Raw genomic sequence first — 24,868 nt, forward strand, 5'->3', positions numbered from 1 at the left:
TGTCCAGCTCAATTTCCACTTTCTCTCGCATCATATACTGTATTGTCCGTGCCTTGTGGTGGATGGGTTGTGTACCGGGAACCAAATGGATCTGCATTTTCACCCCTGAGAAACTTCCGATGCCTGGCTCGAACAATGATGGAAATCTGCTCAGAACCTGGGCACATGAGGTGTCATCAACGGATTAAAGCACTTGGATGTCATCCCAGTTCCAGCGGATTTTTCCCAGACAGCTTCTGCCGAACAGTGTGGGGCCATCCCTTGGCACGATCCATAGTGGGAGTTCGTGCACTGCTCCATCATAGGAGACTTTTACTTCTGCACTGCCAATTACAGGGATCAGTTCTTGGGTGTAAGTTCTTAGCTTGGTGTGAATGGGACTGAGCTAGGGCCTGTGTGCCTTGTTGCACCACAGCCTGACGAAGGCCGTTTTGCTCATTATGAACTGATTCGCACCTGTGTCCAGTTCCATGGATACCGGAATTCCATTCAATTCAACTTTCAACATTATTGGTGGACATTTCGTGGTGAAGGTGTGTACCCTGTACACTTCTGCCTCCTCGGTTCGAGTCTCTAGTACAGCCTGATCCACCATGGATCGATCTTTCTCTGCAACGTGGTGGTTTGCAGGGTTTGCAGCTCGCCTAGTAGTAAGGACTACATCTAACTCTTTTTTGAATATATTTAGTGAATTGGCCTCAACAACTTTCTGTGGTAGAGAATTCCACAGGTTCACCACTCTCTGGGTGAAGAAGTTTCTCCTCATCTCGGTCCTAAATGGCTTACCTCTTATCCTTAGACTGTGACCCCTGGTTCTGGACTTCCCCAACATTGGGAACATTCTTCCTGCATCTAACCTGTCTAAACACATCAGAATTTTAAACATTTCTATGAGATCCCCTCTCATTCTTCTGAACTCCAGTGAATACAAGCCCAGTTAATCCAGTCTTTCTTGATATGTCAGTCCCGCCATCCCGGGAATCAGTCTGGTGAACCTTTGCTGCACTCCCTCAATAGCAAGAATGTCCTTCCTCAAGTTAGGAGACCAAAACTGTACACAATACTCCAGGTGTGGCCTCACCAAGGCCCTGTACAACTGTAGTAACTCCTCCCTGCCCCTGTACTCAAATCCTCTCGCGATGAAGGCCAACATGCCATTTGCTTTCTTAACTGCCTGCTGTACCTGCATGCCAACCTTCAATGACTGATGTACCATGACACCCAGGTCTCGTTGCACCTCCCCTTTTCCTAATCTGTCACCATTCAGATAATAGTCTGTCTCTCTGTTTTTACCACCAAAGTGGATAACCTCACATTTATCCACATTATACTTCATCTGCCATGCATTTGCCCACTCACCTAACCTATCCAAGTCACTCTGCAGCCTCATAGCATTGTACTCGCAGCTCACACCACCACCCAACTTAGTGTCATCTGCAAATTTGGAGATACTACATTTAATTTCCTCGTCTAAATCATTAATGTACAATGTAAACAGCTGGGGCCCCAGCACAGAACCTTGCGGTACCCCACTAGTCACTGCCTGCCATTCTGAAAAGTACCCATTTACTCCTACTCTTTGCTTCCTGTCTGACAACCAGTTCTCAATCCACGTCAGCACACTACCCCCAATCCCATGTGCTTTAACCTTGCACATTAATCTCTTGTGTGGGACCTTGTCGAACGCCTTCTGAAAGTCCAAATATACCACATCAACTGGTTCTCCCTTGTCCACTCTACTGGAAACATCCTCAAAAAATTCCAGAAGATTTGTCAAGCATGATTTCCCTTTCACAAATCCATGCTGACTTGGACCTATCATGTCACCTCTTTCCAAATGCGCTGCTTTGACATCCTTAATAATTGATTCCATCATTTTACCCACTACCGATGTCAGGCTGACCGGTCTATAATTCCCTGTTTTCTCTCTCCCTCCTTTTTTAAAAAGTGGGGTTACATTGGCTACCTCCACTCCATAGGAACTGATCCAGAGTCTATGGAATGTTGCAAAATGACTGTCAATGCATCCGCTATTTCCAAGGTCACCTCCTTAAGTACTCTGGGATGCAGTCCATCAGGCCATGCGGATTTATCAGCCTTCAATCCCATCAATTTCCCCAACACAATTTCCCGACTAATAAGGATTTCCCTCAGTTCCTCCTTCTTACTAGGCTCTCTGACCCCTTTTATATCCGAAAGGTTGTTTGTGTCCTCCTTAGTGAATACCGAACCAAAGTATTTGTTCAATTGGTCTACCATTTCTTTGTTCCCCATTATGACTTCCCCTGATTCTGACTGCATAGGACCTACATTTGTCTTTACTAATCTTTCTAATAGGACATTCTTGCTATTGAGGGAGTGCAGCGAAGGTTCACCAGACTGATTCCCGGGATGGCGGGACTGACCTATCAAGAAAGACTGGATCAACTGGGCTTGTATTCACTGGAGTTCAGAAGAATGAGAGGGGACCTCATAGAAACATTTAAAATTTTGACGGGGTTAGACAGGTTAGATGCAGGAAGAATGTTCCCAATGTTGGGGAAGTCCAGAACCAGAGGTCACAGTCTAAGGATAAGGGGTAAGCCATTTAGGACCGAGATGCGGAGGAACTTCTTCACCCAGAGAGTGGTGAACCTGTGGAATTCTCTACCACAGAAAGTTGTTGAGGCCAATTCACTAAATATATTCAAAAAGGAGTTAGATGAGGTCCTTACTACTAGGGGGATCAAGGGGTATGGCGAGAAAGCAGGAATGGGGTACTGAAGTTGAATGTTCAGCCATGAACTCATTGAATGGCGGTGCAGGCTAGAAGGGCCGAATGGCCTACTCCTGCACCTATTTTCTATGTCTATGTTTCTATGTTTTTCTCTTTACATATCTATAGAAACTTTTGCAGTCCATCTTAATGTTCCCTGCAAGCTTCCTCTCGTACTCTATTTTCCCTGCCCTAATCAAACCCTTTCTCCTCCTCTGCTGAGTTCTAAATTTCTTCCAGTCCCCGGGTTCACTGATATTTCTGGCCAATTTGTATGCCACTTCCTTGACTTTAATACTATCCCTGATTTCCCTTGATAGCCACGGTTGAGCCACCTTCCCTTTTTTATTTTTACGCCAGGCAGGGATGTACAATTGTTGTAGTTCATCCATGCGGTCTCTAAATGTCTGCCATTGCCCATCCACAGTCAACCCCTTAAGTATCATTCGCCAATCTATCCTAGCCAATTCATGCCTCATACCTTCAAAGTTACCCTTCTTTAAGTTCTGGACCATGGTCTCTGAATTAACTGTTTCATTCTCCATCCTAATGTAGAATTCCACCATATTGTGGTCACTCTTTCCCAAGGGGCCTCGCACAACGAGATTGCTAATTAATCCTCTCTCATGACACAACACCCAGTCTAAGATGGCCTCCCCCCTAGTTGGTTCCTCGACATATTGGTCTAGAAAACCATCCCTTATGCACTCCAGGAAATCTTCCTCCACCGTATTGCTTCCAGTTTGGTTAGCCCAATCTATATGCATATTAAAGTCACCCATGATAACTGCTGCACCTTTATTGCATGCACCCCTAATTTCCTGTTTGATGCCCTCTCCAACATCACTACTACTGTTTGGAGGTCTGTACACAACTCCCACTAACGTTTTTGCCCTTTGGTGTTCTGCAGCTCTACCCATATAGATTCCACATCATCCAAGCTAATGTCCTTCCGAACTATTGCATTAATCTCCTCTTTAACCAGCTATGCTACCCCACCTCCTTTTCATTTTATTCTTTCTTTCCTGAATGTAGAATACCCCTGGATGTTGAGTTCCCAGCCTTGATCATCCTGGAGCCACATCTCTGTAATCCCAATCATATCATATCTGTTAACATCTATTTGCACAGTTAATTCATCCACCTTATTACGGATACTCCTTGCATTAAGACACAAAGCCTTCAGGCTTGTTTTTTTAACACCCTTTGTCCTTTCAGAATTATGATGTAGTGTGGCCCTTTTTGTTTCTTGCCTTTGTTTACTCGGCCTTCCACTATTGCTTTTTACCTTTCTACCATCTGTTTCTGACTCCATATTACTTTGCCCTATCTCGCTGTATAGGTTCCCATCCTCCTGCCATATTAGTTTAAACACTCCCGAACTGCATTAGCAAATGTTACTCCCAGGACATCAGTTCCAGTCCTGCCCAAGTGCAGACCGTCCCTTTTGTACAGGTCCCACTTCCCCCAGAACTGGTTCCAATGTCCCAGGAATTTGAATCCCTCCCTCTTGCACCACTGCTGAAGCCACGTATTTATTCTAACTATCCTGCTCCCTCTACTCTGATTAGCATGTGGCACTGGTAGCAATCCAGAGATTACTGCCTTTGAGGTCCTACTTTTTAATTTAACTCCTAGCTCCCTAAATTCAGCTTGTAGGACCTCTTCCCGCTTCTTACCTATATCGTTGGTACCTACATGTACGATGGTTTCTCTGGGGAGTACAGCCAGAGCCAAGGTCATGCCATCATGGGTGGCTCAGCTGTACAGGGGGAAAAGGAAGGTCAGAAAAGCAATGAAGATAGGGGATTGAATTGTTAGGGCAACAGACAGGTGTTTTTCCAGCTTCAGGCATGATTCAGGATGGGATGTTGCCTCCCTGGTGCCAGGGTCAAGGATGTCACTGAGTGGGAAAGGTGAACAGCCAGAAATCATTGTCCAAGTGGTACCAATGACAGGTAGAAAGAGGGATAAGGTTTTGCAGGCAGAATTTAGGGAGCTCGGAAAGACATCAATAAGCAAGATCTCAAAGGCAAATTACTCCCGGTGCCACACGCTAGTGAATACAGAAATAGGAGAATAGAGTAGATAGGTCGGAGGCCTATAAAAGGCCCAGCGGCAGCGAGAGGCGGCGGCAGTTGGTGAGGCGCGAGTCCGAGGTCGGAGGCCTATAAAAGGCCCAGCGGCAGCGAGAGGCGGCGGCAGTTGGTGAGGCGCGAGTCCGGGGTCGGAGGCCTATAAAAAGCCCAGCTGCAGCGAGAGGCGTACTTTTGCAGTTACAGGGAGAAGGCAAAAAAGTAAAAAGAAACAGAAAGGTGATGTCACAGCCAAGAGGGTAAGTGATTGGCTGGTGATTGGTGAGTAGTTTTTCTTTTTTCTCTTCTATAACAGTGAGTAAACTTTAGCATTGTTGTTGCCTATCTAAGGGTTAAATCATGACAGGACAGCTCGGTCGCGTGTTATGCTCCTCCTGTACCATGTGGGAACTCAGGGACGACTCCAGTGTTCCTGACGACTATGTGTGCGGGAAGTGTATCCGCCTCCAGCTCCTGACGGACCATGTTGCGGAGTTGGAGCTAAGGGTGGATTCACTCTGGAGCATCCACGATGCTGAGAATGACGTGAGTAGTACGTGTAGCGAGTTGGTCTTACCGCAGGTGAAGGGTCCACAGCCAGATAGGGAATGGAAGACCAGCAGGAAAAACAGTGCAAGGAAGGTAGTGCAGGGGTCCCCTGTGGTCATCCCCCTGCAAAACAGATACACTGCTTTGAGTGCTGTTGAGGGGGATGACTCATCAGGGGAGGACAGCAGCAGCCAAGTTCATAGCACCGTGGCTGGCTCTGTTGAACAGGAGGGGAGGAAAAAGAGTGGGAGAGCGATAGTGATAGGGGATTCAATTGTAAAGGGAATAGATAGGTGTTTCTGCGGCTTCAACCGAGACTCCAGAATGTTATGTTGCCTCCCTGGTGCAAGGGTCAAGGATGTCTCTGAGCGGGTGCAGGACATTCTCAAAAAGGAGGGAGAACAGCCAGTTGTCGTGGTGCACATTAGTACCAACGACATAGGTTAAAAAAAGGGATGAGGTCCTACGAAACGAATTTAAGGAGCTAGGAGCTAAATTAAAATGTAGGACCTCAAAAGTAGTAATCTCGGGATTGCTACCAGTGCCACGTGCTAGTCAGAGTAGGAATCGCAGGATAGTGCAGATGAATACATGGCTTGAGCAGTGGTGCAGCAGGGAGGGATTCAAATTCCTGGGGCATTGGAACTGGTTCTGGGGGAGGTGGGACTAGTACAAAGCGGACGGTCTGCACCTGGGCAGGATCGGAACCAATGTCCTAGGGGGAGTGTTTTCTAGTGCTGTTGGGGAGGAGTTAAACTAATATGGCAGGGGGATGGGAATCAATGCAGGGAGACAGAAGGAAACAAAAAAGAGACAAAAGCAAAAGACAGAAAGGAGATGAGGAAAAGTGGAGGGTAGAGAAACCCAAGACAAAAAACAAAAAGGGCCACTGTACAGCAAAATTCTAAAAGGAAAAAGGGTGTTAAAAAAACAAGCCTGAAGGCTCTGTGTCTTAATGCAAGGAGTATCCATAATAAGGTGGATGAATTAACTGTGCAAATAGATGTTAACAAATATGATGTGATTGGGATTACGGAGACGTGGCTCCAGGATGATCAGGGCTGGGAACTCAACATCCAGGGGTATTCAACATTCAGGAAGGATAGAATAAAAGGAAAAGGAGGTGGGGTAGCATTGCTGGTTAAAGAAGAGATTAATGCAATAGTTAGAATGGACATTAGCTTGGATGATGTGGAATCTATATGGGTAGAGCTGCAGAACACCAAAGGGCAAAAAACGTTAGTGGGATTTGTGTACAGACCTCCAAACAGTAGTAGTAATGTTGGGGAGGGCATCAAACAGGAAATTAGGGATGCATGCAATAAGGGTGCAGCAGTTATAATGGGTGACTTTAATATGCACATAGATTGGGCTAACCAAACTGGAAGCAATACGGTGGAGGATGATTTCCTGGAGTGCATAAGGGATGGTTTTCTAGACCAATATGTCGAGGAACCAACTAGGGGGGAGGCCATCTTAGACTGGGTGTTGTGTAATGAGAGAGGATTAATTAACAATACCATTATGCGAGGCCCCTTGGGGAAGAGTGACCATAATATGGTGGAATTCTGCATTAGGATGGAGAATGAAACAGTTAATTCAGAGACCATGATCCAGAACTTAAAGAAGGGTGAATTTGAAGGTATGAGGCGTGAATTAGCTAGGATTGATTGGCGAATGATCCTTAAGGGGTTGACTGTGGATGGGCAATGGCAGACATTTAGAGACCGCATGGATGAACTACAACAATTGTACATTCCTGTCTGTCGTAAAAATAAAAAAGGGAAGGTGGATCAACCGTGGCTAGCAAGGGAAATCAGGGATAGTATTAAAGTCAAGGAAGTGGCATACAAATTGGCCAGAAATAGCAGTGAACCCGGAGACTGGGAGAAATTTAGAACTCCGCAGAGGAGGACAAAGGGTTTGATTAGGGCAAAGAAAATGGAGTACGAGAAGAAGCTTGCAGGGAACATTAAGACGGATTGCAAAAGTTTCTATAGATATGTAAAGAGAAAAAGGTTAGTAAAGACAAACGTAGGTCCCCTGCAGTCAGAATCAGGGGAAGTCATAACGGGGAACAAAGAAATGGCAGACCAATTGAACAAGTACTTTGGTTCGGTATTCACTAAGGAGGACACAAACAACCTTCCAGATATAAGAGGGGTCAGAGGGTCTAGTAAGGAGGGGGAACTGAGGGAAATCCTTATTAGTCGGGAAATTGTGCTGGAGAAATTAATGGGATTGAAGGCCGATAAATCCCCAGGTACCTGATGGACTGCATTCCAGAGTACTTAAGGAGGTGGCCTTGGAAATAGCGGATGCATTGACAGTCATTTTCCAACATTCCATAGACTCTGGATCAGTTCCTATCAAGTGGAGGGTAGCCAATGTAACCCCACTTTTTAAAAAAAGAGGGAGAGAGAAAACAGGGAATTATAGACCGGTCAGCCTAACATCGGTAGTGGGTAAGATGATGGAATCAATTATTAAGGATGTCATAGCAGCGCATTTGGAAAGAGATGACATGATAGGTCCAAATCAACATGGATTTGTGAAAGGGAAATCATGCTTGACAAATCTTCTAGAATTTTTTGAGGATGTTTCCAGTAGAGTGGACAAGGGAGAACCAGTTGATGTGGTATATTTGGACTTTCAGAAGGCTTTCGACAAGGTCCCACACAAAAGATGAATGTGCAAAGTTAAAGCACATGGGATTGGGGGTAGTGTGCTGACATGGATTGAGAACTGGTTGTCAGACAGGAAGCAAAGAGTAGGAGTAAATGGGTACTTTTCAGAATGGCAGGCGGTGACTAGTGGGATACCGCAAGGTTCTGTGCTGGGGCCCCAGCTGTTTACACTGAACATTAATGATTTAGACGAGGGGATTAAATGTACTATCTCCAAATTTGCGGATGACACTAAGTTAGGTGGCAGTGTGAGCTGCGAGGCGGATACTATGAGGCTGCAGAGCGACTTGGATAGGTTAGGTGAGTGGGCAAATGCATGGCAGATGAAGTATAATGTGGATAAATGTGAGGTTATCCACTTTGGTGGTGAAAACAGAGAGACAGACTCTTATCTGAATGGTGACAGATTAGGAAAAGGGGAGGTGCAACGAGACCTGGGTGTCATGGTACATCAGTCATTGAAGGTTGGCATGCAGGTACAGCAGGCAGTTAAGAAAGCAAATGGCATGTTGGCCTTCATAGTGAGGGGATTTGAGTACAGGGGCAGGGAGGTGTTGCTACAGTTGTACAGGGTATTGGTGAGGCCACACCTGGAGTATTGTGTACAGTTTTGGTCTCCTAACTTGAGGAAGGACATTCTTGCTATTGAGGGAGTGCAGCGAAGGTTCACCAGACTGATTCCCGGGATGGCGGGACTGACCTATCAAGAAAGACTGGATCAACTGGGCTTGTATTCACTGAAGTTCAGAAGAATGAGAGGGGATCTCATAGAAATGTTTAAAATTCTGATGGGTTTAGACAGGTTAGATGCAGGAAGAATGTTCCCAATGTTGGGGAAGTCCAGAACCAGGGGTCACAGTCTAAGGATAAGAGGTAAGCCATTTAGGACCGAGATGAGGAGGAACTTCTTCACCCAGAGAGTGGTGAACCTGTGGAATTCTCTACCACAGAAAGTTGTTGAGGCCAATTCACGAAATATATTCAAAAAAGAGTTAGATGTAGTCCTTACTACTAAGGGGATCAAGGGGTATGGTGAGAAAGCAGGAATGGGGTACAGAAGTTGCATGTTCAGCCATGAACTCATTGAATGGCGGTGCAGGCTCAAAGGGCCGAATGCACTACTCCTGCACCCATTTTCTATGTTTCTATGTTTCTATAAATGCATGGCTGGTGAGATGGTGCAGGAGGGAGGGCTTTAGATTCCTGAGGCATTGAACATAAGAACATAAGAACATAAGAAATAGGAGCAGGAATAGGCCATACGACCCCCTTGAGCCTGCTCCGCCATTTAATACGAACATGGCTGATCCGATCATGGACTCGGGTCCACTTCTCTGCCCACTCCCCATAACCCCTTGATCCCTTATCAGCTAAGAAGCTGTCTATCGCTGTCTTAAATTTATTCAATGTCCCGGCTTCCACAGCTCTCTGAGACAGCAAATTCCACAGATTTAGTGTTATGTACGCAACAAAGGTACAAACTGAGTACTGTTTAACTGAACAAGGTACACCTTTGGTTCTGCTTTATTTTGGCCCAAAGTGCCTGACTCACAAAATGGCTGGTCTTTTATACCAGAGCAGCACCATGTGCGTGCTGCTCAGTGGCCTCCAACAACGACACCATCTGGTGGCTACAAACAGCATGTACATATATGACAATACCCTCCTCTGAGACCTTATCACAGTCTTTCATCGGATGAGATGGTCCGGTGCTTTACGCTCCCGGGTTGACCGTCTCAGTTCAATTCCGGCCTTGGGTGAATGTACGGAGTTTGTTGTGGCTGGTGGCTGGATGGCTGACTTGTTGGGGGTGGCAGTGGCCATGTCAGGAATTGCAAGTCCATTTTTATTGAACAAGTCCGTGATGGAAATTCCTGGTTCACTGATGATCCTTGAGTCTACTGAAGGCTGCTGGTAGGTTGGTTGGTCGTCGATGGTTTCTTCGTCCGACTACTCTGGCCCGTCTGTGTGCCTTAGCTTTGTTTGATCCATGTGTTTCCTGCAAGTTTGCCCATTCTTGAGCTTAATAACAAATCTCTGTTGCCCTCCTTGGCCATGACTGTACCAGCGATCCATTTGGGACCCTGACCATAATTCAACACATATATAGGATCATTCATAGAAATTTCGCATGACACACTTGCATGATCGTGGTACCCTTGTTGACTCTGTCTTCTGTACTCAACATGATTACTTAAATCTGGGTGTACAAGAGATAACTTGGTCTTAAGACCTCTTTTCATCATGAGTTCAGCAGGCGAGATCCCTGTGAGTGTGTGGGGTCTTGTCCTGTAACTCAGCAGTATGCAAGACAAGCGGGTCTGCAGTGACCCTAGGGTTACTCTCCTCATGCTTTGCTTGATAATTTGTACTGCTCGTTCTGCTTGCCCATTGGACACAGGCTTGAATGGCGCTGACCTTACATGTTTTATGCCGTTAAGTTTTACAAACTCCTGAAACTCCTGACTGGTGAAGCACGACCCAGTGTCGCTCACCACTATGTCAGACAGACCATGTGTCGCGAACATGGCATTGAGATTCTCTATGGTTGCCATGGATGTACTGGATGACATGATTATGCATTCTATCCACTTTGAATAAGCATTCACCACCACTAAAAACATCTTACCCAGGAAGGGACCTGCAAAATCTACATGGATCCTGGACCAAGGTTTGGATGGCCATGACCACAGACTCAGCGGTGATACCCCTGGTGCTTTGCTGAGCTGCATGCAGGTGTTACACTGATGCACGCATGCTTCCAGCTCAGAATCAATTCCTGGCCACTATACATGGGACCTCGCGATGGCCTTCATCATCACTATACCAGGATGCACAAACTTCTCTCTCCCTTTCTTAGGCATTGCAACACGATTGCCCCACAATATGCAATCTGCTTGAACAGACAGTTCGTCCTTGCGACGAATGTATGGTTTGGCCTCCTCGCACATTTGCTTAGGTATGGCAGACCAATCCCCTTTGAGGTTGCAACCCTTTACTACCGATAATAGCGGGTCCTGGCTGGTCCAGGTCTTAACTTGTTGAGCTGTGACAGGGGTACCTTCACTCTCAAAAACATCCATGGTGAACATTAAATCTGACAGTTGTGGCATTTCCACCTCTGGTGTGGGCAATGGCAACCGGCTCAAAGCATCGGCACAATTCTCTGTGCCAGGTCTGTGGCGAATGACATAATCATAGGCAGATAATGTCAGCGCCCACCATTGGATGTGGGATGAAGTGTTGGTATTGATACCTTTGCTCTCGGAAAACAACGAAATGAGCGACTTGTGATTGGTCTCTAATTCGAATCTCAGACCGAACAGGTATTGATGCATCTTTTTAACACCATACACACAGACTGAAGCTTATTTTCTACCATACTATAGGCTCTTTCTGCTTTAGACAAACTTTTGGATGCATACGTGACAGGTTGAAGTTTCCCCGACTCATTGGCTTGTTGTAACATGCAACCAATTCCATATGACGATGCGTCACAGGCCAAAACTAAACGGGTACATGGGTCATAATCTACCAACAGCTTGTTCGAGCAAAGCAGATTGGTGGCTTTCTCGAAAGCTCTGTCTTGCAATGTGCCCCACACCCAGTTGTTGCCTTTTCTCAATAGCATGTGCAGTGGTTCTAGTAAGGTGCTCAATTTAGGTAGGAAGTTACCAAAGTAGTTGAGTAGACCCAGGAACGAAGGCAGCTCCGTCACGTTCTGTGGCTTGGGTGCATTCTTGATGGCTTTGGTTTTCACGTCGGTAGGTCTGATGCCATCAGTGGTGATTTCCCTCCTGAGGAATTCGACCTCCGGTGCCATGAAGACGCACTTCAAGCGTTTACGTCTAAGTCCCACTCTGTCCAAACGCAGTCGAACCTTTTCCAGGTTGTTCAGATGTTCCTTGGAGTCACAACCAGTGATCAGGATGTCATCTTCGAACACAACCGTTCTGGGAACGGACTTCAGTAGACTTTCCATATTCCTCTGGAATATTGCTGTAGCTGAGCGAATTCCAAACGGGCATCTGTGGTAAATAAACAGTCCTTTATGCGTGTTAATGCATGTAAATCTCTTCGACGTCTTGACCAACTCCTGCTTCATATAGTCCGATGTCAAGTCCAGTTTTGTGAACAACTTTCCTCCAGCTAGCGTCACAAACAAGTCATCAGCCTTCGGTAACGGGTACTGATCTTGTTTTGAAAACCTGTTGATCGTAGCCTTGTCGTCTCTACAGATTCTGATTGTGCCATCACTTTTCAGCCCAGGAACAATGGGGCTGGCCCATTCATTAAATTCGACTGGTAATATGATCCCTTCACACTGGAGTCTGTCCAGTTCAATTTCGACCTTCTCCCTCATCATATAAGGCACTGTCCGAGCTTTATGATGGACGGGTCTTGCACCTGAGTCCACGTGGATCTGCACCTTGGCTCCCGTGAAGTTGTCGATACCCAGTTCGAACAGTGAGGGGAACTTGCTCAATACTTGGGCACATGTATCTTCCTCCGACAACAATGCCTTTGTGTCATTCCAGTCGCATCTGATTTTCTCCAACCAGCTCCTGCCGAGCAGCGTTGGGCCATTGCCTGGAACAATCCACAGCGGTAACTCGTGAACCGCACCGTTATGCGACACATTAATTTGTGCACTGCCAATCACCTTTATCAGTTCTTTGATGTACGTGCGCAGCTTAGCGTTAACAGGGCTCAGCCTGGGCCTCACAGTCTTAGTATCCCATTATGAAATGCCCTCTCGTTCATGATCGATTGACTCACCCTGTGTCCAGTTCCATCGATATCAGTATCACGTTAAACTTCACGTTAATCAAAATTGGTTTACTCTTGGTTATGAAAGAGTATACACTTCCATACACTTCCTCCTCTGGCATCTCGGATTGTGTATCCGGATCTGCCCTAGGCTGACTCTCATCCTCCACGTGGTGTGTTGCAGCTTGCTTGCTCATCTGCAGACACTTGCGCTGGAGATGCCCCACCCTCAGACAGCCTTTGCAACTATATTGCTTAAATCGGCATTGCTGGTGCCGATGATTTCCCCCACAACGCCAACACGGAGAAATCGGATACCTTCCCTCTGGCGGACTTTGGGAAGTCACAGGTTTTGTGAACGCAGCAGGATAGGCCCTGCCATGTGCCGTTCTGCCAAACGCCGAATCAATCGCATTTACAGTACTTGCCAAAGTTCGGTTCTTCACCGATATTTGCTTTAAACTCCTGTCCGTCGTCATACATGATTGAGTGATCTGGATGGCTCTTTTTAAATTCAACTCCTCCACCGCCAGAACTTTGCGCAGGATCACCTTGTGGTTGATACCGATAACAAAGAAGACCCGCAGCATGTCTGCCAACACCGTCCTGAACTTGCACAGTCCTGCTGGACGTCTCAAGTCGGCAACAAATTCTGTCGCGCTCTGGCCCTCCGATCGAACGTGTGTATAAAACCCGTATCTCGAGATGATGATGCTGTCATCTGGCTTGAGGTGCTCCTGTACCAATGTACACAATTTCTCATACGTTTTCTCTGTTGCATCACTAGGCATGAGTAGATTCTTTATCAGACTGTAGATCTTTGAACCGCACACAGTGAGGAACACGGCCAGGCGCCGTTCTGCATCGTCGACCTCTTTCATTTTGTTGGCCACGAAGTACTGGTTCAAACGGTTCACAAAGTCTGCCCAATCGTCTCCCTCCACGAATCACTCTAAAAATCCAATCGTGCTGATTTTGCAAACAAAGGTTCTTGTATTCTCATCGCCAAATGTTATGTATGCAATAAAGATACAAACTGAGTACTGTTTAACTGAACAAGGTACGCCCTTGGCTCTGCTTTATTACGACCCAAAGTGCCTGACTCACAAAATGGCTGGCCTTTTATATCAGAGCAGCACCGTGTGCGTGCTGCTCAGTGGCCTCCAACAATGGCACCATCTGGTGACTACAAACAGCATGTACATACATGACATTTACAACCCTCTGAGAGAAGAAATTCCTCCTCTTCTCAGTTTTAAATGGGCGGCCCCTTATTCTAAGATTATGCCCCCTAGTTCTAGTCTTCCCTATCAGTGGAAACATCCTCTCTGCATCCACCTTGTCAAGCCCCCTCATAATCTTACACATTTCGATAAGATCAGCTCTCGTTCTTCTGAATTCCAATGAGTAGAGGTCCAACCTCCTCAACCCTTCCTCATAACACAACCCCCTCATCTCCAAAATCAACCTAGTGAACCTTCTCTGAACTGCCTCCAAAGCAAGTATATCCTTTTGTAAATATGGAAACCGAAACTGTACGCAGTATTCCAGGTCTGGCCTCACCAATAACCTCTATAACTGTAGCAAGACTTCCCTGCTTTTATACTCTATCCCTTTTGCAATAAAGGCCCAGATACCATTGGCTTTCCTGATCACCTGCTGTACCTGTATACTATTTTTTTGTGTCTCATGCACAAGTACCCCCAGGTCTAGCTGTACTGCGGCACTTTGCAATCTTTCTCCATTTAAATAATAACTTGCTCTTTGATTTTTTCTGCCAAAGTGCATGACCTCACACTTTCCAACATTATACTCCATCTGCCAAATTTTTGCCCACTCACTTAGCCTGTCTATGTCCTTTTGCAGATTTTTTATGTCCTCCTCACACATTGCTTTTCCTCCCATCTTTGTATCGTCAGCAAACTTGGCTATGTTACACTCGGTCCCTTCTGCCAAGTCGTTAATATCGATTGTAAATAGTTGGGGACCCAGCATTGATCCCTGCGGCACCCACTAGTTACTGATTGCCAACCTGAGAACGAATCATTTATTCCGACTCTGTTTTCTGTTTGTTAGCCAATCCTCTATCCATGCTAATATATTACCCCCAACCCCGTGAACTTTTATCTTGTGCAGTAATCTTTTATGTGGCACCTTGTCAAATGCCTTCTGGAAGTCCAAATACACCACAGCCCCTTTATCCATCCTGTTCATTATATTCTCAAAGAATTCCATCAAATTTGTCAAACATGACTTCCCCTTCATAAATCAATGTTGTCTCTGCCTGACCGAATTATGCTTTTCCAAATGTCCTGTTACTGCTTCTTTACTAATGGACTCCAACATTTTCCCAACCACAGATGTTAGGCTAACTGATCTATAGTTTCCTGCTTCTTGTCTGCCTCCTTTTTTAAATAGGGGCATTACATTTGCAGTCTCCAATCTGCTGGGACCTCCACAGAATCCAGGAAATGTTGGTAACTTACAACCAATGCATCTACTATCCCTGCCGCTACTTCTCTTAAGACCCTAGGATGCAAGCCATCAGGTCCAGGGGATTTATCCGCCTTTAGTCCCATTATCTTACTGAGTATCACCTCCTTAGTGATTGTGATTGTGTTAAGTTCCTCCCCCCCTATAGCCCCTTGACTATCCACTGTTGGGATATTGTTTGTGTCCTCCACCGTAAAGACTGATACAAAATATTTGTTCAGAGTTTCTGCCATCTCCATGTTCCCCATTACTAATTCCCCGGTCTTGTCCTCTAAGAGACCTACATTTACTTTAGCCACTCTTTTCCTTTTTATATACCTATAGAAATTCTTGCTATCTGTTTTTCTATTCGGTCCGGTTCTGGGGGAGGTGGGACCTGTACAAGACAGATGGGTTGCACCTCAACAGGGCCAGGACCAATATCCTTATGGGTAGGTTTGCTAGTTCTGTTGGGGAGGGTTTGAACTAGCTTGGCAGAGGGTTGGGGATCTGTGCATAGATTCAGAAGGGAGAGAAGCAAAGCTGGAAATGGAAGGCAGAAAATTAGCAAATAAGTTTGGAAGGCAGAGGAAACAAAAGCTGAAAAATAGACCACAAGGGGATTTGGTGATGCTTATTGGTATATACTACAATGCAAGGAGTCAAGTGAATAAAGCACTCATGTGAGGGCGCAGATCGACTTGTGGAAGTATGATATTTTAATTATTACTGAAACGGGTTGAAAGAAGGACAGGAATGGCAGCTTAACATCCCAGGTTACAGGGTTTTCAGACGAGATAGAGATGGAGAGTCTCAATATTGGTTAAAGAAACAAATACAGCTGTGAGGAGGGATGATAGAATTTTGTGCTCAAGTCACTGGAATGCAACTTGAGCCCATAACTTTCTGACTCAGAGGTGAGAGTGCTACTAACTGAGCCACAGCTGACACCTGGACATGTGGGCTAAGAACAGGATAAGCTCAGCTGTGTTGGACGACCTATCCATTAGCATGTTGATACTCAGGGGCTGAAATTGATGGCTGCCCATTTCTCAGCGGCCACCAGGCGGGAGGTCCGTTTTTGGTGCGCACTGCCATCAGGAGCCACTTTGGTCACCATTGTGTGGGCAGCAGTGGGAGCGGCAGTGGGCGGGAGCGGGTGGGAGAAAACGTCATGAGAGTGCCTCTCTACTTGGGTATTTTCGGAGGGCTTCCACTGCTCATGCACGGTATCTTGGCGTTTTTTTTGTACTTTTGGGGATGGCACTTATAGTCCTTTTGTGGCCCTTGCAGGCTAATTGAGGAAGTGCTCATGGTCATAAAAGGAGAGTACTCAATTGCACCTGCGGAGGGAGAGGAGAGAGGAGACAGGAAACAGAGAAGAGAGGAGAGAGAGAGGAAAGAGAGAAAAGAGGAGACAGAGAAGAGAGGAGACAGAGGAGAGAGAAGAGAGGAGAGAGAAAGGAGAGAGAGAGGAGAGAGAAAGGAGGGAGGAGAAAGGGAGGAGAGAGAGAGGAGAGAGAAAGGAGAGAGAGGGGAGAGAGTTGGAGGTTAGAGAGCAGAGGTGGCATTGGAGAGGGGGCAGTGTGAGTTGCAGAGGGGGCAGTGTGACAAATTTATACCCAGACTCTTGAGCAGCCATTCCTCTCCACATAGAGGATGAGCAAACAGAAATCGTCAATGAAGACTAGCAAAACCAGCCCAGAGCTCTGTGTTTCAATGAGCAGGAGTTGGAGGAGCTAGTGACAGAGGTGCAGCGCAGGTACAGCGAACTCACCCGGGATGGGCGTGGCAAGCCTCTACCAGCCCAATACCAACATCATTGGATGAACATAGGTCAGATAGTCAGTGCAATGGGCAACGTGGAGCGGGATGGAGACCAAGGCCACAAACGGTGGAACGATTTGGTGGTGGCAGCTAAAGTGAGCACAAATTTATTCGTCCCTTCCTGTCCAAGGGAAAAAAGGTTGTGCACGCGATGTGTGTGTTGGAGTGTGTGTGGGGGGCATGAACAAAGTGGGTAAAGGCTGTAATGTTTCTTCCTGCAGAGAAAACAAACAGCCAAACAAGCAAGCCTGAGTGTGACCGGAGGGGGCCCAGAAAATGTGGTCCAATTCACCAGGTGGAGGAGCGTGCGTTGACATTGGTGGGACATCGTCGCATTCTAACCACTAAAGTTTCTGCAGATCCGGTGCTACTGCAGGGTAAGGCTACACACATCTCTGGTGTCAGCGATGCTCAAGGCATGAAAGCACATGCAATGTTAATGCACTCGCGGTTGAACACACACTTTGTCGCCCATTATCGGTGTGGACATGTAGAGATGGAACTCTTTGCTGACATAATGTGAGATGGAACGGCACACATCTCACTTTCACCACACCACCCCCCGCACCCCCCCCACCCCCTACAGGTTGAAATATTGTCCTCTACTTGCAGATACTGGCTCAGGCACCACGGATCAGGAGAGACCATCGACCTCTGGCCTTCACAGATGGCGTCACACCCCAGCATCTCCCACCCCGATGTTCTCCGCATCCAAGGACACCGGATCCTTCCTGCACCCTCAGCCCACATTACCCAATGTCCACTGATCACACTTCCGCCACCCAAGGCCAGGAAGAAGAGGAAACAGAGGAGGGAGAAGGGCCCATATTTGTGCCCTTTCTCCTGGAGAATCCGGAAGTGGCTGACATGAGCACCCTGCCAAGTCAGCCAAGTGTCCGCAGAACTTCGGGGTCGGCCTCAGATTTCCTGGGGTTTCGAACAGACTCAACTCAAGCAAGCTCATGCAAGCGCAGAGGCCACCCAGCAGCAGTGAGCAACCACCTGCGGATGCAGCACGGCTTGCTCTAATGGACCAGATGGTGCAGCTATCAACCACCAGCATGGAGGTAGGTCGCGAGATGCAGCAGACCATAGCTGGGATAGCTGCCAGCATTGCCACATTCACCCAGCAGCATGATCAAAGAATGAAGCGCCTCCTCACAGTGTTGGAGCAGAAAGCGTTGAGGCCATAAGGCAGGAGATGGCTTCTGCAAGTGTGCTTCAAGCCCCCAAACCCACACCCTCAAGACAGACAGATGCGGAGAAGCAGGCAATTCCGGTACCTTCAGTCCCGCGCCCAACATTCTCACCAATACGCACACGTCTGCACACATCATGCTGCCCTCCTGCACAACCTCCTCAACCAGAGGCAGTGAGGGGCAGGGGAGGGCCACTCCATCGTGTAAGCGTGGGGAGGAAGAGGAACTTGGGCATCGCTGTAAGGTTGGGGGGGGGGGAGGTGGGGGGAAGAGAGGTGGTGGTGCCGGGTAGAGGGGTGGGTGTTGCTTCCTTCCATAATGTTATGTAACATTTGTCATTGTGCACTTGTAAATACACTTACATTGTTGACCCTCTGTTGTGCGTGTGTCATTTTAACATCATGTGTGGTGCGTTGTGCAAAACACACATCTGTCCCTCAGGTCATCTGCTTCATCAGGAATATCTTCCCATCCACATCTGACTGCAGTGTATAATGGGTCCTGTCATCAGGCCATCACAAGATGACAATAAATGCAGGAAGGCTGCCATTCAATTACTTTAGTTTACCAAGTTGCACTTCAACCCTCTTTTTGCGAGACCAAACATGGAGGAGTGGCACCCCTGAGATGACATGGTCATCGGTTACATTGCAGTACATTATGCGAGACAATTAATGAATTAGCTTGGATGTACAAAATGTGAAATGCTGAACACTTTTCAGTCACTCATAATAATTTTCCCTTTGCAATTGGCCTTCTCAATGAAGGACATTCACTGAGGTGCAACAAAAAGCCTCCATTAGTTTAGAGACATTTCAGTCGGTTTTATGACATCCAATTTAAACATCATCATCAGCAATAAAGTAATGCAACATTCACCTAACTTCTTTCCAGCAGTCCCACTTATATGGTGCAGAATCTGACTGGCTGCTGTGATGTGATGGCCACCAGCACTCCCTTCCATCCGATATGCCAGAGCTGCCCCATTGCACTCCACCTCTGTCTCCCTCCCTCTCACCCGATCTGCGAGTGCCGCCCCATTGCATTCCACTGCTGTCTCCCTCTCTCCCACCCGATCTGCTGTAAGATTCGGCGAAAACATCGACAGCAAAAACTTAAACTTTTGGACATTGTTTGGACACCTTTTCTGTTACTGCAGAGAGCAGACAGCACTGACCTGGGGTAGGTCCAAACATGTTTAACTTGAATACACATCAACTGGGTGGGATGAGTAAATGGCTGAAAGCAGAAACATCATGGTTGATGGGCGTCTTTTGTTATGGAATGGGAAGCAATCAGTGAGACATTAAGTAAAGTTGCCAAGGTTTCATGCCATCGAAAGACAAAGGAAAGCTATTTGATCACAGACTCATCAGAGCCACACATCGAGGTAGAAAGGAACAAGCCAGAGACTTGAGTTTGCTTTTTAGTTGGACAGCCTCAGGGGAAGGACAGTTGGATTTTTGGCACGAAAAGGAGCATTTTTCTAAGTATAAGAGAGGCAGTTTTGGCTACCATCTCTCTCTCCCTCCCCTCTTCTACGCCTGCTTGCAACGCACAAGGACTGAGCACTTCATTTGGGATGGAGAGAAGAAACACCAGAGAGCCTTGCTACTTCGACTGGGAAGCTGACCTTGAGACTGGACTTGAAGACCCAGAAGATACGCCTCATCGGGAGAAGCAGCGAGTAAGCCAGAGGGGTAATTGGTGAGCATTTATCCCAGCCCACACATCTTTAAGACCACCGCATAGTGTAAAAGGGTGTCGTGTGTACCAACCAAGCCTAAGGGGTTTTAGTGGGGAGGTTTTTGCAAGGATCATAAGCTTCGCACATTCTGTTGGACAGATTTCAGTGGTGCAATTTTGAATCCGAGCAGGGTGTTTTAGACATGGGTACTTCGCGTTAGGGGCCTGTTTAGACAGGCCACACTGTGCATTGTACTGTGATTGTTTGTATTCCACTACCAGGGTGTGTTTTTACTGGGTGCAGGTTTGCTTTAACTTGAATAAAAGCATTGTGATGGTGGAGATTGAAAAGATCTGTCTATGACTGTATATTACTGTTCACGACTATAATTCTGGTGTCTAGAACTATTGTAAGAGGGGTGATTCGAAACCACATGGGGCAAAACCACTTACACTGCGAGTGCTGCCCCAGTGCACTCCACCGCTGTCTCCCTCCCTCCCACTCGATGTGCTGGCCAGCTCAGACCTGCTTTTCCAGAGCGATTCTTCTGGTGGGTGGCAGGTCGACGGGAGGCCAGGAAAAAGCATCAAAATGGCCATTTACAGACATCCGGCATGAACGGGCGGGATGATGTGACATGGGTGGAACCCTTCCACACCAAGTTCCCGCCGGGCGGAACCTCAACGGCAGATGGCCGGTTCCAGAGGAATCGCCCAGAAAACGACCATTTCCAGTGGGACCTCGGCAGCTACGGGAAGGACAGCGACGAAAATCGACCCCTAAGAATCTAAATGGGATAGAGGAGCAAAGGATCTGGGAATACAAATACACAAATCACTAAAAGTAGTGACACAGGTTAATAAGGCCATTAAAAAAAGTCAACCAAGCACTTGGGTTTATTTCTAGAGGGATAGAATTGAAAAGTAGATAAGTTATGCTAAACTTGTAATGAACCTTGGTTAGACCACACTTGAAGTATTGCATACAGTTTTGGACGACATATTATAAAAAGGATATAAAGGCTCTGGAGAGGCTGCAAAAAAAGATTTACAAGAATGGTACCAGAAATGCGAGGTTACACCTATCAGGAAAGGATGAACAGGCTGGGTCTCCTTTCTCTTGAAAAGAGAAGGCTGAAGGGCGTCCTAACAGAGGTCTTCAATACTATGAAAGGTTTTGATAGAGTAGACTTTTACGTCTGGTAACAGCAGGCACTTGGCTTACTTTTACCAGTGTAACACTTTTAAAACATAGTAAAATTAAATTTAATCATTCGTTTTTATGTTAACAATCCTGTCTATTAAGGTAAGTTTATTTTTAACCCTATTAAAACACATTAAAAAAGATTTCCAAAATATTTAACGTTTCAATTAATTTTAAATAAGTGAGTTTTTTTTTATTGTGCTGTATTTTTTGTTTTGGGGGTTATCCTCATTGATAGTTATGGGAACTCAGCCAAACGGAGTTCCATTATTATCAATGAGAATACTAACGAGTGTTTGGTGGTCCAGGCCCACGTGATTGCAACATTGACATGTGTACGCTGCGCAGCGAATGAAGGCCTCAGACCGGAATCTTATGTTTCTCCCGGACCAACAGGTAGTTTTGTAGATTTTTTTCAGGTCGGATGCATTCATACAAAGGAAGCCTCGACCACAATTTTCCCCCATTATGTTTATTCCAGGGACTGATGCAGCCTTTACTAATTTGGTTAGAATGTTTCATATTATTTAATTCCTAATTTTTGTCTTTCACTTTCTAAGGCTGTAACAAGCTTGATGCAGCTTTTTCTCCAAGACATGCCAAGTCCTTCCAGTTTTTCCTTGATGACCAAGTGGATATGTCGGTGTATTGAAGCATCACACATCCAAAAGTTTTGAGAGGATTTGGTTCTTGCATTTTTCAATTTTCTGGAATCTGCCTTATTTTAATGAATTTATTTCTGATATTTTTAAATAAATATTACAGAAATTAATTCAGTGCTTTTCCTATTTTCTCTGATTTCTCATTTGTTTTTGACTTTGCTGTTGGTTTTAAATATAAGCTGTGGTCAGGGAATTGGTTTACAGTGAGTTTCAAATGCTATTCTTATTACATGGGATTACAGAATTTTTACCAGTGGTTTGGGGGTCTATTCCGCAACTTCGTTCACATTTCTGCGATAAGCACAAATCAGTTGCAATGGTTGTGGTGCAGATGTTACTTTACCACAAATCCCACCCTGTTCCAGTGTAGCACTGCTGCAAGCGTTGTGAGTTCCGATGTAATGTCTCCTCCTATACTGCTCAGCACTGAGGGCGCTGTCGAATCCGATCTGGCACTCGCCTCCAGGGCGCATGCTTACAGTCGCTTTGTGTACGTCCGGGAGTCGCATATGGGAACAACTTGGAGAGAGCAGGAGGCGGGTGGTTAAGTTGTGGAGATGGAGGGGACCGCGAATAAAGTGCAGAGTAGCGAGGTGGCCCGGAAAGAGGAACTGAATAAACAGGTACGGCTGCCATCAGTGTGACCCGGAGTAACCAAGCTCTGGGAACCTGCCATGGTGCAGTGCTGCAAACTGCCTCCTTTGGCTTTATAATAATCTCACAGCCGTGGGATCATGAATTTTTTCAAGCGTAATTTCTCCGTTAAAACAGCATGAATCGGTTCCTCAAATTTAAATCGGTGTGACTATATCGATTTTAAAATATTTATATCCATGTATTTAACTCACCAAAGATGTCTGACAGTTGCACATTTTAAGAATCAGCAACAATTTGCATTTCTATAGCACCTTTAACATAGCAAAATGTCCCTCAGCGCATTACAGGAGCATTCTCAAACAACATTTGATGCAGAGCCACAGAAGGAAATATTAGGACAGTGGGTCAAAGAGGTAGGTATTAGAGAGGCAGTGAGGTTTCGGAGGGGAATTCCAGAGCCTCGGGCCTAGATAGTTGAAGGCAGGGCAGCCAATGGTGGGGCGAAGGAAATCGGCGAAGCACAAAAAGCCAGAATTTGAGGAACACAGCAATGGTTGAAGGAGGATGTTACAAAGCTAGGAAGAGGCGACTATAAGAACATAAGAAATAGGAACAGGAGTAGGCCATACGGCCCCTCGAGCCTGCTCTGCCATTCAATAAGATCATGGCTGATCTAATCATGGACTCAGCTCCACTTCCCTGCCCGCTCCCCATAACCCCTTATCCCCTTATTGTTGAAGAAATTGTCTATTTCTGCCTTAAATTTATTCAATGTCCCAGCTTCCACAGCTCTCTGAGGCAGCGAATTCCACAGATTTACAATCCTCAGAGAAGAAATTTCTCCTCATCTCTCTTTTAAATGGGCAGCCCCTTATTCTAAGATTATGCCCTCTAGTTCTAGTCTCCCCCATCAGTGGAAACATCCTCTCTGCATCCACCTTTTCAAGCCCCCTCATAATCTTATGTTTTGATAAGATCAACTCTCATTCTTCTGAATTCCAATGAGTAGAGGCCCAACCTACTTAACCTTTCCTCATAAATCAACCCCCTCATCCCCGGAATCAACCTAGTGAACCTTCTCTGAACTGCCTCCAAAGCAAGCATATCCTTTTGTAAATATGGAAACCAAAACAGCGCGCAGTATTCCAGGTGTGGTCTCACCAATACCTTATATAGCTGGAGGAAGACTTCTCTGCTTTTATACTCCATCCCCTTTGCAATAAAGGCCAAGATACCATTGTTGTACCTGCACACTATCCTTTTGTGTTTCATGCACAAGTACCCCCAGTCCTGCTGTACTGCAGCACTTTGCAATCATTTAAATTGTAACTTGCTCTTTTTGATTTTTTTCTTCCAAAGTGCATGACTTCACACTTTCCAACATTATACTCCATCTGCCAAATTTTTGCGCATCACTAAGCCTATCTATGTCCTTTTGCAGATTTTTTGTGTGCTCCTCACCCACTGCTTTTCCTCTCATCTTTGTATCGTCAGCAAACTTGGCTACGTCACACTCAGTCCCTTCTTCAAAGTCGTTAATATAGATAGTAAATAGTTGGGGTCCAAGCACTGATCCCTGCGGCACCCCACTTAGTTACTGGTTGCCAACCAGAGGATGAACCATTTATCCTGACTCTCTGTTTTCTGTTAGTAAGCCAATCCTCTATCCATGCTAATATATTGCCCCCAACCCTGTGACCGTTTATCCTTTTTATGTGGCATCTTGTCAAATGCCTTCTGGAAGTCTAAATACACCACATCCGCTGGTTCCCCTTTATCCACCCTGTTTGTTACATCCTCAAAGATTTCCAGCAAATTTGTCAAACATGACTTCCCCTTCATAATTCCATGCTGACTCTGCCTGACCGAATTTTGCTTTTCCAAATGTTCTGCTACTGCTTCTTTAATAATGGATTCCAATATTTTCCCAACCACAGATGTTAGGCTAACTGGTCGATAGTTTCCTGATTTTTGTCTGCCTCCTTTTTTAAATAGGGACGTTACATTTGCAGTTTTCCAATCTGCTAGAAACTCCCCAGAATCTGGGGAATTTTGATAAATCACAACCAATGCCTCCACAACCCCTGCCGCTACTTCTCTTAAGACCCTAGGATGCAAGCCATCAGGTCCAGGGGATTTATCTGACTTTAGCCCCATTATCTTACTGAGTACCACCTCCTTAGTGATTGTGATTGTGTTAAGTTCCTCCCCCCCCATGACTATCCACTGTTGGAATATTGTTCGTGTCCTCTACCGTAAAGACTGATACAAAATATTTGTTCAGAGTTTCTGCCATCTCCATGTTCCCCATTATTAATTCCCCGGTCTCGTCCTCTAAGGGACCAACATTTACTTTAGCTACTCTTTTTCTTTTTATATACCTAT

At 46.0% G+C, this 24,868-nt stretch overlaps 1 protein-coding gene across 1 annotated transcript in view; it reads left to right on the plus strand.

Annotated features, from left to right (window-relative positions):
- Window positions 1–22,362: 22,362 nt before the first annotated feature.
- asnsd1 (asparagine synthetase domain containing 1) overlaps window positions 22,363–24,868 on the plus strand; it is a 32,684-nt gene continuing 30,178 nt past the window's right edge. Inside the window, exon 1 of the mRNA XM_070875847.1 lies at window positions 22,363–22,509. The gene's annotated coding sequence lies outside the window, so the exon portion shown is untranslated. The remainder of the gene's footprint in view (window positions 22,510–24,868) is intronic.

This window comes from Pristiophorus japonicus, chromosome 3, assembly GCF_044704955.1.
Source record: "Pristiophorus japonicus isolate sPriJap1 chromosome 3, sPriJap1.hap1, whole genome shotgun sequence".
NCBI lineage: Eukaryota > Metazoa > Chordata > Chondrichthyes > Pristiophoridae > Pristiophorus > Pristiophorus japonicus.